This window comes from Triturus cristatus, chromosome 2_1 (assembly GCF_964204655.1).
Source record: "Triturus cristatus chromosome 2_1, aTriCri1.1, whole genome shotgun sequence".
NCBI classification, from domain to species: Eukaryota; Metazoa; Chordata; class Amphibia; order Caudata; family Salamandridae; genus Triturus; species Triturus cristatus.
The window spans coordinates 1005143949-1005157650 of record NC_140581.1 but is presented as its reverse complement, the minus strand read 5'-3'; the positions used below and the strand labels follow the sequence as shown (position 1 = coordinate 1005157650).

Below are 13702 nucleotides of genomic sequence, written 5' to 3'. Positions count from 1 at the left end.
TTGTGTAGCACCCTACTTTCCTCAAAATGCACAAAAACCTGTGACTCCAATGTTTGCCCTTCACATACAGCACACGTGCTCATACGATGACCATCACAGCGTTGGTCTCTGAGGGGTATCATGTAATATTGTTTGCATTGTTTACTATTTGTAATGCACATATAAATGCAGCGAGTCCAGTTTTTAGGCACATCAAACAATAAAACCTACACAAATCAAGTAATTACAATCTACAGGGGTTACAAGGAGGATACAACATAGTGTTCAGAACTATAAAACATGGCAATGTTGAAATTGAAGTAGAAGGCAGAAAATGACACGAATTGCAATATTATCCAGAACGGAAATAGTTTCGAAGAAAGGAAATCGATTAAGAAGACTTTCGGGAGGGGTGTCTGACGTCACCTCGTTAATTAAGATTGCCACTTAAGAGGGAGCTGTATAAAGTTATGCATAAAGCAGCACAGTTCGCCCCTTAGCATTGTGGTAAATGCAGTTCACAGTGATTGCTTACTTGAATTTTAGCTGTAGTGGTTCACCAAAGTTGGTGCAGGTTAGTGCTGTAAATCTCTAGACATGTGTTTCTGGATATTATCCTTCATCAGTAGAGATAAAAAAAAAAAAATCATCTGGGATTGCTGTGAAGGCTGCCACAGTCCCTCAGGTCTCAGTACCTCTCTCTGGTGTACAGGTGCATCTCCAAAAGCTCGGTGGCTCAGTGGCTCAAGGGGGCCTTTTCAAACAGAAGGAGGATGGGAGCACACTGCCTCACCTCCCACCGCAGTTTGCCCCTTAGCATTGTGGTAAATGAAGCAGTGTGCGCCCATCACCCTCCTGTTAAAAAGGCTCCCTTGAGCCACTGAGCTGACGAGCAGTAACCTGCACCAACTTTGGTGAAACACTTGTACAAAAATTCAAGTAAGCATTTAAATTGAACTGCATTTACCAGGATGCTAAGGGGCGAACTGTGCTGGGAGGTGAAGCAGTGTGCTCCCATCACCCTTCTGTTTAAAAAGGCTCTCTTGAGCCACTGAGCTGATGAGCTCTTGTAGACGCACCTGTGCGCCAGGGAGAGGTACAGAGACCTGAGACGATTGTGGCAGCTTTCTCAGCAACCCCAGATTAATTTGAATTTTATTTTTATCTCTACTGATGAAGGATAATATGCAGAAACACGTGTCTAGAGATTAACAGCACTAACCTGCACCAACTTTGGTGAAACACTTCTACAAAGATTCAAGTAAGCATTTAAACTGAACTGCATTTACCAGGATGCTAAGGGGCGAATGTGCTGGGAGGTGAAGCAGTGTCCTCCCATCCCCCTTCTGTTTATGCATAAAGCTGGAGAAGCTAGTGTCAAGGTTTAGGTCTTTGGAAAGGAGGAAACAGAGTTATGCTTCAGTGAGTTTCACTGAACTGCCACCAATTTTGGACAAGCATTTTGCAATGCCTAATTTACAGTTAGTACAGGAGTGCAAAGGATGGGCATGATGGTGGAGCTGGAAAAGGTCTGTCAATTAATTTGAGGCTATTCAACTTAATGCTTTCCAAATCAAGCAGATTACTGTGTGTTCGACCAGGTGATCTATAGTAAGCCAAGACCCTGGCTTCTCATTTGGGACACTTTATCCTTTTCCCCCAAACCACAGATTATGCAGATGACTGTTTTGGGTCAGAACAAACTGTTGGATGGATCTGTTAGTAACAGTAAGTTACGCTGCCATACAATGGTCTAGTCTGCATATTACAGTCACCTGCGTTAGTAGCATACAATATTGGATTGTTAATAAGGGACAGATTTTTGATAACGATTACAGGTGGAAATATGCAGATTTCATAATGGACTTAATCTATGCATCATCAGATACCCAACAGCGAAAGACAACATTCAGATTCTGTACCACTTCCTCCTGGACAGTCAGTCGAGTCAATTGGGAGGGTCAGTGCACGTCCAATGAGACACAGGGGGTTTTGCTTGTGACTAAAACGTCTGTATTTTCAATCTTTAAAGCAAAGGCTACTGAGGCTCATTCTGTTCTGATGGCCAGAAAAATGTCACACAATGTGGCCATCACTTTGGAAATGTTGCTTGCAGCGTCCAGGAACAGAGTCATCAACATACATCTGACAATGGAGCCCCCATTTCTATGATCAGTTGGCCTAAAGGAAGCACAAATAGGTTGAGACGAGAGGTGGCATGGTAGAGCCCTGGGAGGTTCTAAAAGACTAGAGTGTTCGGCTCTATGAAGTATTGGCTTCGCTCTGTGAGGACAGATACAAGCAATGCCATGCTTTTCCCGAGATGCTGAACCAATTTTCCAGGTCTCTTTTAAGGAGCATAACCATGTTCCTCCTAGGCGCATCACCAGTGTGACCAAAAAGCAGATAACCTTGCGCTCTTTGGTTGCACATCTCATGGTGCCCTAGTGATGCTCATTACATGCGCATCACCGGGGCACATCATCAGAATCCAGTGATGCACATCAGCCAGTTGCGTATGACTGTTGGTCAGATACCGGTTAGTTTGTCGGTATGCCCTTGTACCGCAATACCTGGTGGATTTGAGAATATAGGCTAGATACTTTCTTCCCGCTCTGATGATTTAGACAATTTCTATAATTCCCTTATGCTTCAAAAAAATGCACATTCCCAAACTTCCTTGTGCCTTAAGATTACTGTGCACTCAAATATGCTGACCGAACTTAAAAAGCACTGATGGTGTCCCATTGTTTCTTTAAGACCGGGACCATCCATGCTGAAACCCACATATTGGATTTTATTTTTTAACAACAATATTTGTATTTGTTTTTATAGGTACGATATGGGCATAGCCCAACAAGTACAATGTATATAATGAAAAAGACATTGCATACCTGATTTTAGGTTTCAACAGAAAATTGGCCTGGAGAACACCAGGCCAGGCAATCAACAATCCACACCGAACCCAGCTAACTGTTCGGAATTGCATGATCTTAGGGTATGTCAGATGGGAGCGGTTAGAATTATCTGTCTCTGATGTACAACTGTATTGCATTGTGTCTCTTGAGGGCTTTTGGGGGGGTCTGTATCTCGCGGGGGGTGCAAGGCAATCCCTCGATATGTCGCCCGGCGGGACCAAATCTTCCTATGCTTCTGTGGGCATCCCCGTGCTTGAAAAACAACAATTTTGGCACCCATACATTTGACTAAGGGCTTTTACCACTCTCCTAGCCCCGGTGGGGCGGACGCCTTCCACTTCTGGGCAATGTCCCTTTTGGCCAGTGTGAGGCCCAGGAACAGGAGGTGCTGTTTGTAGCGATTTCCTCCAGTCTCTTTTGTGCTGTGGAGGAGCAGTAGTCTGTGGTATCAAATGGAATGGTCCAAGCCAGCAACTGGACCAAGAATGACACCAACCTCCTCCAGAATGATTGTATTACCTCACAGCTCCATACTGTATGGAGAAATGAACCTTCCTCTTTTGTACAGCGGAGGCACTGGGGGGGGGACAGGATAACTTCCATCTTCCACAACCGGGATCTTGTATAGTATATATGGTGGAGATATTTAGATTGTATAAGGAGGAGTCTCGAAGAGACCACTGCATGTCGGGGGCTAGCTAGGTCCTCGGTCCAATCATCATCGGTCAAGGTCGGCACGTCAATTTCCCAGGCAGCTCTGGTCTTATGTAATGTAGTGCGTGTATGAGTGGTTAATGACTGATATATTTGCTTAATTTTGTGTGCCCCTAGATCCCCCATTATTAGCCCACCTTCTAGCGGGTGGAATTCTGGACACATTGGATTTTGATCATTACTTTGATGTAGTGAACATAGCTTTTGCAATAAAAATATTTTACCAAAAAAAAAGAGACAGTGTCACTAAAAAATAGGGGATTTGTACATGGGGAGCCAGATGAAAGAATTTCCCAGTAATAGCAAGAATAAATGCTGGTTCCAACTGGTCTATATGTACTGTGCCAAACAATAACGTCAATGTCCAGACTGGATAATGAAAGAACAGCAAAACTGTTGGAAAGCTATTTCACCGCATCAGGAGAGACCCATGACTGAGGAATGGTATCAGATCTTTGCAGCATACGTCGCAAGAAGCCAGTCTCAATATTAGAAATGTATGTCAAAATCCAACGGACATTAATTGGAAAGGGTAAGTACAGCAAGATATTAGCCTACTCTCAACGGGGGCGTTCCAGGGTGCATACTTTCAATGCTTGTTTTCGTTAATAGGGGGATCCAATATAATCCAGCAGTGTTACGCATATCCTTCCCGCAAATCTCTTCATCATTCTCCCAGTAAATTTCTTCATCATCCCCTTGATGTTCCAGTAACGAACACAGACAGTGAAAACATTGGTCTTCGGAGGTTGCCGTATTAAAATTGTTGGCAACCAATTTTAAAATATATTAGCGTCAAAATAAGGACATATTATCCCTTGATCTACAAGGAGGTAGCTGGGCCTGGTGGTAAATGAGACACTATATTCCTTGATTGACATGATGCTGATCTTTATGTCAGTGCTCACCACCTACTCCATTGTAACTTCTGCCCAGGTCTGCGTAAGACTATTCGTATGTGCACTTCGATACTGGTTTATTTATTGGTCTGTGTGCATGGGTACCTGTAGTGGGGGTGCTGGTCTGCGTGCATATGTGCATGGTCTACCTGTGCTTGCAAGTCTGGATGCTCTGTGTCTCTGTATACATGCATTACATAAAAGCCAAACCTACTAACTTTGTCATTGCTTACAGTTCATTTATATTTTCCCCTTCCTGCTTTACTTCGTTCTGCACTGCATAGCACTGTGGTCATGCATGCCCCGGATACGCCCCTCTCCAGGACAGGCTATTTAAGCCTTCATAGAGCGCGTTCGCGCAGCCGGTGATCAGGTTTGTGCGAGCAGATTTTATTCCCTTGTAGGCACCTAGTGACATTTCGGGAGTTGCCTGACTTCGTCTGATCCATGCCATCCTAGTTGTGGGTAAGCTCTTTTTAATCTCATCTCAGGAGTTCATTTTCTCCCCTTTAAGTTGTTTTTGGTTGTTTTACCAGAATTTTACTCCTAGCAAGGGAGCCTGTGACCAGAGAAGGGGGTTAGTGGACCCCAGTTTGTTTTTATTTTCCCCTATCTGTTTTACTTCATTCTGTGATGCATAGCACTGTGCTCAGGCACGCCCCTCCCATGATGGGCTATTTAGGCTATCATAGAGCATGTCTGCATAGCGGATGCGCCGAAGTCCATGCCTGGACCACCCCAATGGCCCGTCCTCCTGCCCCGTTTGTGCCCACATGAAGCACCTCGGAAGACCTATTCAGGAGACTCACTCTTAGTGCTCAAACCTCCAGGTAAAGGTCACAACTGTCCCACATTGAGCCCCACAATATCAGATACTATTCAGTCCTTCGGCCACGTATGCAATATGAGAGTTATTCAGATGGGACGTAAAGGGTAGGACAGCCATCGGCTATTGGGATAGCAAAAGGGTCCAGCGAAGTTATGGCGTCGGACGCAAGGGTCAGTTGCGTGCTGATCTATGCTAGGTCTCTGGTAAAGCACCATTTAGAATTCGTGGAATTTCTAGATGTGCATCAGGCAGATCTAATCTTCATCACCGAAACCTAGGCCGACCAGACCTCGGGCCCAGAGATTATAGGAGCGGTGCCCATGGGTTATACTATCTTTAGATTGGATAGACCCCATAAGGAGGGAGGAGGAATAGAGGTTATTTACCACAACTCATTCTAGGTGGTTTTTACACCAGCCTCGACGGCTGTGTATGAAGCCCTCCTGTTCAATGTTGAACTAACCAAAACGGAGTCCTTTAATGGACTCCTGATTTACCATCTGGCGGGGACCAGATGCCTGTCTATTCATGCGATGGAATCACTTTTGAAATCATCTCCGTCTAAATCAGACTTTATTCTATTAGGAGACTTTAATTCCCATCCGGAGAAACACCTTGACCCTGAAACAGAACTTTTGGTCAATAAAGTTTTTTTGGTTTTGCCCGATTAGTAGGGGGCCCAACGCACCTGGCTGGGCATACACTCGATGGAGTGTTCTCTAACAACTTTCACCAGCCCCACCACACTCCCCTTAATTTGGTAAAGCCACAGAGCAGTACTCTGGGGATCAAGCTCCCCTGTTAAACCACTTCTGCTAAAATGGTCAGGAAATCTTTTGTCTCTAATTTCTGGCATAGGGTTCTTGCCCCAGATTTGAACTCTCTTCTCACTGGTTCCCAACCAGAAGAAACTAAAGACACTGACTTAATAGCAGCAGATTTTCAGGTTGGTTGAATTTGGAGGTTAATAAATTGACCCCCCCCGCAATAACCATAGGAGTCAGGAGAAGCAAGCCTGCTGCACCATGCCTTAATTAAATTCTCAGGGTCACAAAACAAGGGTGTCACAGACAAGAGCAAGTTTGGAGGACAGCCTTTGACCTGATAGAAAAAGAAAGATATAAACACTGCATTACGCAGTACATAAAATCTCCTATTGTCTGAAAAATGTGCGTTCTTTACTAAGCAAATAAAGTCAGCCAGTAATTCGACTAAGACATTATTTCAAGCTGTCATCAAACTCTCCGCTCCCGTTTCTCGAAACTCTTCAGCAAGTGGTCAAGCTTTCTGCAATTCCCTGGCGATCTGTTTCCAGCAGAAAGGGGAGGTAATCTTTAATAGATGCTCCTCCAGTGTTTTCAAAAGCCAGGATCACGAGGAGGTCAGATCAGTGATCTCTGATAGGATCGTGTTCACTGAATTCGCTCCGCTCTCAGAGGATCAAGTCAAACTGGCCATTTCCAAGATGAAATCTGGATCTCAAGGGAACCCTTCTCCACCTGCGATCTTTCATCTAGTTCCCGAATCAGTGACCTCTCACCTGGCTAAGAGCTTTAATGCAATGTTTAGTTTCGGGTGTGTTGCCAAAACAGTGGAAGGAAGCTACTGTTCTTCCACTGTTGAAGTAATCTAACCTAAATGAGCAGGACCCAAACAGCTATTGGCCTATCTCTAGGCTTTCCCTTCTGGCAAAGCTGGTTGAGAAGGCCATGAATACACAACAGGCCTGATGATACTCAGTTTGGCTTCGGAGATGGTCACAGCACCGAGTTGGTGCTAATTGTTGCCACAGAGGAGATTAAGGCCTAAGTGAATAAGGGTGGCAATACTGCCCTTATCCTACTTGATCTATCCACAACATTTGACACGTTCAATCATGACCGTCTGATTGACCGGCTACAAAGCTTAGGGATCGAGGGTGTAACTCTAGTCTTGCTGCGCTCTTTCCTTACAGACCATATTCAATCCGTCTCCTTGGAAGATATTACATCTGAGCCCTTTTCGCTACTATGTGGGGTACCGCAGGGCTCATCGCTGAGCCCGGCATTGTTTAATCTTTACGTCATCCCCCTGGCAGCCTTAATCAAGTCTTTTGGGCTGTTGTTAGTTTCTCATGCTGACGAGACCAAGATTGTGGTTTCACTCTCTAACAAGGGTCCCAACATGAGCGACACTTTTCGGAACTGCATGAGCGCTGTGAGAAAAAGGATGGACAAAAATTGATTTAAACTGAATTCCTCTAAGACAGAAGATATCCTGTTTGGCAAAAATGCCTCTTTCTGGGCCCTTGTATGGTAGCCAGATTAGCTAGGCTCACTTCCAACACCACTTAAGAAGGTTAAAAACCATGGTGTCTTGTTTGATGATAGAATAATATATAAAGAGCAAGTCAATAAAATCATCTCTGCATCCTTTCTCTCCTTACATATTGTGAAGAAATGTGTTTAATTTCTGCCATTGGATTTGCTTTGTTATTGCATTAGTCTTATCCAGAGTAGACTATTGTAATGGTCTGAATTAAAACCTCCCAAAAAAATCTTTAAAACAAACTGAAAATCCTGCAAAACTCAGCAGCCTGGATTCTTTTGAAGGTCCTTATATTTGGGTCAGCCTCAAAAGCGATCAGTAAATTGCATTGGCTACGCTTGAAGAAGCGCATAGTCTTCAAGGGCCTTTGTACTGCCTTCAAGGCACTTCATGGTTCAGGTCCAGTCTATCTGAGGGAAAGGTTGGTTTACATGGTAAGTTTAAAGGAGATGGAAGACGTCGATTAGCGCTGCTGGAATACGATCTAGAATTTGTGATGGGACGGCTGAGAGACAGCAGCAAGGTGGGGACACCATGTTACTGTGGAAAGCATACAACTTAAAATGCAATCATTCTTGGAATATTCTTAATATCAGAGTGGTAGAGCTGCACTGTAAAGACCCTTAACAACAAAGCCTGGTCGCCATGGAGTAATGTGTCACTGGAAAGCAATGGACGTCAATTCACCAGAAACGCCTTTGGAAGAGGAAGTTGTATTACACAACCGTTTCCCTCTTGTGATGTCACATGTTGACACACACACACAACCCCCCTCCCTCATGCAACAGAGCTGCTTGTAAAGTCAAGAAACGATAATCTCAAGAAGTAAACTGGACTCTTGACTCTTGAGGGCCAGGGTACGTTCTGCTGATGTCACTGCCTTCAAGACCCCGAGACAAGGAATGGCAAAAGCAGGGCCAGGACATGGTCAGTCGGGGTAGAAACAGTGAGGTAACAAAGGCCCCCGCAGCCTAGAGGGGGACCTGAGCTGTAGAGAGCCCCGTCAGCACAGTACCCTCGCCCGAGACCTACTGAGTGAGTCCGGAGGGGGGCCTCTCTATGTACTTACAGCATTAGGTAGAAAATGCTGACACCCCTGAGAACACCAAATAGACGACCTTCCTTGGGCAACGTAAGTAAACTGGCAGTCAGAGTTTGTGACTGTAAACTCAGGGAGTTTACATTTCTGATGAAACCGTGACATCCTCAGTAGGGCTCTGCTCTACCACAGTTTGTGACAGATGAACCCCAGGCAGTCTAACTTCTTCTAAAGGCATCTACGCAATGTTTGACACCAGGGTGCCATGTGCAGGGGAAACGTGTACACTTTGGCGGGGTCGTCCACTAGTGAGTGAGAGGTAGATAACCGTGCTGCATTGTGTCCAATGAGATGGCAGAGAATGCCACGCAAATAGAGTGAGACAGGCCATCTCCCCTTCTGATGTAGGTAGAGAGTGCAGGCAGGCCCTCCAGAGAGCACGTGCACTTCATAGCTTATTAAGTAGCGTGTGTACCCGAACTCCCCTGAGCCAATGCAAGAAAGGGCTGTTTGGGGGGGACCTCCGTGAAGCTGGACAGGCCAGTTAAAAGTTACGAATAGGGCCAGGATAAACACACAGCCTGGAATTAAAATGGCTGAGCTAGTGACACATTTCCCCACGGTTTGATTAAACGAATTGCTGCGTGATTTCTAATAAAACGTTACTCTGGTACAGCCTGTTGCTGGATGCGAGATTGGAAATGGATACTCCAGAGCAAACTGTGTTTTGGCAACGAAAAGCCGAGGCAGGCAGTGACTGTGGGGAGTGAGACATAGAAGAACGAGGGGTTGGCAGTCTGGAGAGAGGCACAGAGATTGAGGCCATAAAATGTAAAAAGCCAATGAAAAAATAAATTGATAGAGGTGGGCAGAGATGCAATGCAGGGTTGAAACAGGGAGAAAGGCAGATGGAAAGACAGTGAGAGATTAGGCGAAAGAGGAGACCAGAGAAGGAAAAGAAAGTGGCCACATTCTGGGAGCAGGGGTGGTGGAGAAACAGAGGTGGACAGGCAATAGCGTGATAGAGGAAAGAGATTGGCAGAGAAGCGAGGATGGCGACGAGGAGAGATGTATGTATGTGTATATATATATATATACACACACACACACACACACACACACACATAGGGCGGAAGAAAACAGGATGAAAGAAACCAGGGATAACAGCAAACAGACACAGAAGTGAAGATAGGGGAGGAGAAAAGGAGATAATGAATGAGAGAGGGTGGAAGAGCGACCGAAGAGAGGAGAGGCAAGGCGAAAAAGGCGGGATAGACAGGAAATAAAGAGAGAAAGAGGTCGAACAGGGAGAAGAGAGAAATAGTAGGAGTGGTAGCCACGGAGAGCAATTCTACAGACAGTCACGAGTAGTTCAGCTGTAGACTGCGACTACTCGGCTGCCCATATTTTGCTTCGAAGTGCATCGGGGGAGAGAAATGTTCTGTAGGTTCACGAAAGAAACATGAAGTTCTGTCTTCATGACTGCCATGTCCCCTCCTCCAGAAGTGGAGTATGCATAATTTCCCGAGTGACAGGTGGCCTGGACCGACATTTGGTGGCGAGCTGTCCGGCGTGATACCACCCTCTTGTCTCCGGAGGCACATGCATGCAGGCCTTTTCATGGGTGGGGAGGGAGGAATCTTCAGAAACACGGATCGTCTTCCCTTACGCTACCGACTCACGACCTCGCCAATTCCACCCTGCTCACAAAATCACTTTCCACTCTGTCAGCAGCGCACCCATCCCCTCCCCCCACCACCACACACACAGCCACAACGCGTGGCCTGGACACGGCAGGCTGCAGCGCCCAGGGTCACTCCTTCCTTACTGGCACCTGTGCGTTATGTGGCTCACTGCATCTAAACATCCTGTTATCCAATGCATACACCGAGGTACGTCAGCTACAGGGAGCATGGGAGAGCGATGGCTGTACGAGTGTAGGAAATGCAGTAAAAGATGCAGCGAGCAAGAGAAAGTGAGTAAAAGAGAAAAACAACGCAAGGCAGATTTAGAGAAAAGGAAGGGAAAGAGAGCCAGGCGGTGGAGCTAAGGAAGGCAAGGCTAAGGAGCGAAAGAAACGACAAGACCAGAGGGGTGAAAGAAAAGAAAGGGACTTAGTAAGGTTTGAAAGTGAAAGTAAGACAGAAGGGGAGATAGAAAGTTACGGCAAAGTCAGACAGTGACAGACAACAAAAGCCAGGAAATGGCAGAGAAGCTAAGCGAGGAGAGAAAGAGAGGCGAGAATTTAATGAAGATAGGGCGAGAATATGGAATTAGCAACTGCGTGAAGACAAGGCCTGGTAAGAAAATGAACAAAGGGAGTGAAAGTAATACAAGATTAGGAACGCACAGATTAATAGTGTCAAATGCAAACTAAGGAGTAAAAGAGAGAATGGCATAAACAGTGGCAAGGGGAGTGTGCGAAAAGAAAAACAAGTAAGTGATAGAAAAACAATCTAATCAACATAAAAGAAATAGAAGACGAGAAAGAGATTGAAAGAAACTCGCAGTTAGAGACCAGAAGGAATAAGATGTAAAAGAAGAAACAGATATTACGAATGACAATGTAAAATAGTGGATGATAGAAAAAAGGTTATAATATCAATAAAAGTAAGAAGTAAAAAACATACGTTGGGGGTGGAAAGAAAGGAAACTCGAGGGCACGAAGGAAAAGGAATGAATGAAAAGTTTTAACTGTGAGGGATGTGAGGTATGGAAGTAAAAAGAAGACAAGCAACTTAGTGAACACTATAGATTAAAAGAATTAAAGTAACAAGGTGATAGAGAAAATGACTATAAAATGTAGGAAATATGATGCAGGGTAAGGGTCGAAATGAAGTTAAATCTTAAATAAAATAAAGAATGCAAGAAAAGACATGGAAGACTGAACGGAAGACATATTAAGGGAGTGACTGAACGGTGGTCCAAAGAAGTGAAAGAAAAGACAAGAGAGTGAAATTAAGACACCTCATAGGAAAAATAATCAAAAAAGAAAAAAAACATGAATGAGGTAAACAATCGGCAAAACTGCAGAAAATTAAGAAAATAAAATGTGAGACAAGTAATGAAAATGTATAAACGACCGAGAACTGCGTCAGATATAACTCAGAGGGCAGGCGAGCATGAAGGTAGTGAAAAGAAAAACTATAAGGAGCACAGGCAAGATGGAAACAAACAACACGAGGGGAAAACTGAAAGGATACAAAGACCTTCCCGAGTACGAGTTAAGCCACATCAGAGGGACAGGTGAGCATCATGTGGCTGGAGGTCAGGGACAGTCTCACTTTGTCTTTTTTTTTGTTCTTTAATCATCAGGTCCCTTTTCACAATCCTGTGCCTTGAAGGTGCTCAACAAGTTACCTTATAGAAAATATCCCGAGGAAAAGTAATCCGTGCACTAACTTAAGAAAGCCAATGCGCCATCGCGCTCACGGTGGCCGTGAAGGGCCGGGGCGGCGTGTCATGTGAGAGGGCCCAGCTGCAAGCCATCGCCCTCCTCAAACCATCCCTCCCTCAGTGGCCGGGCCCTGGGCTCGCGCAACGAGGGCCGCAATGTGGCAAACGCGTGCTGACCCCGTCTCCGGCCCCTGCAAAGCTAAAATAAACAACAGCACAAGCAATGTGTTTAGACGCCGAATAAAGGGGGCAGCCTTGGGTAAAGCAGACGAGCACACCTCCTGACATTACCTAGACTGAAGCAGTCTAAGAATGATTCCATAGGATGGTTACTTCACACGTGAGGTGGGAGGTTAAAGGGGTCACCAAGTGTACAGAAGAGCCAGTTATCTTTGCCCAGCCCTCACCCTTTTAACAAACATCAGTAAGCATTCTCTAAAGGCTGATGGCGTTTTTGAGACCTACAATGACATCATTTACTTTAATGGCTGCCTTAAATGAATTCCTCTTATCATATGGGTGGTGGGCAGTAAACAGCGGCAGTGCCACAAGAAGAGTGTAGTGGTTCTCCAGGAAAATTAAAGCACCTAGGAGAAGTATTTTTTAATTGAAAAGAATAAACGCGCCCTGTGTTTCCAACAATCAGCAGAAGTGTCACGCAAGAAGCAATTCTTTAGTGAACCTCTTGCAACAGGGTCGGGGCTGGGGCAGGGGGTGAACCGGAGCACAGAAGGTCAAGGAGAGGGCACCGCCGGTCCCCGTCTTGGCTCGTGCACCTTGGTCTTTGCAGGTACAGCAAGCTCTGGAGGTTTCCAGTGGCCAGTGCGTTCCGCATTAGCGCCTCCGCGGGGAGCAGCGTTGTTAACGAGGCGCTATGGCGCGCCACTCCGTTGGGACTCGCCTTCCCGCCACCTAGCTCAGGGCAGCAGACATTCCTGGTCGGCAAGTGGGGCGACTGCTACCAAAGTATAACTTTAACGTCGCTACAAAAATATACCAATACAATGAAATCACGTGCCTTGCAACTTTGAGTCCTCACCAAATTACAATACGTGTTTAGGTGACTGAGTGCATGAAAAACAAGGACAGAACTCGCACTAAAACCACAAAGCCGGTCAGCTGCAGCCACTAACGCCTCATCAGCAGGGACACAGTTTCACCGTTTGGCTCTCAGCCCGCCTGCAAAAAATGATTTCTGCTTTGCAGAAGCTGCCCCTGGAGCCTGTCACACCCTGCCATGCACAGCGCCCTGCACACGCAGCCGCTCCATGCAGTCCCCAAATTCCCCAACTCACCTTTTCCAGCACCCTCTGGGGGGCTCACCAGAACCGCGCAACAAGTTTGGTAAACTTTGCGCACTCCCCGCTCTGTGCCGAAGGGACGACAACACCACGCGTCCTGCCTGCTGTCCGGGGGACGACGGACGAGTGCCTGCAAACATCCACGTTTCACAGTGGTAGCCAGGGCTAGGGAGGTCTGCACTCACCTCATCTGTCCAGGCTGTGCCCCGGCCCCCTCCTGCGACAGGGCTCCTCTCCTCGGCCCCCCTGTCTCCCCCCTTCCCTCCTGTCGCTCCTCGGGGTCGCTCTCCGTGCTCCAGGTGATTCAAGTCAAACAGTCT

The 13702-nt window shown here is 46.0% G+C and overlaps 1 protein-coding gene across 1 annotated transcript in view; it reads right to left on the bottom strand.

The window, feature by feature from the left end:
- The window catches only part of BNC2 (basonuclin zinc finger protein 2), a 1107147-nt gene extending 1093445 nt beyond the window's left edge, over window positions 1-13702 (bottom strand). Inside the window, exon 1 of the mRNA XM_085634816.1 lies at window positions 13568-13702. The gene's annotated coding sequence lies outside the window, so the exon portion shown is untranslated. The remainder of the gene's footprint in view (window positions 1-13567) is intronic.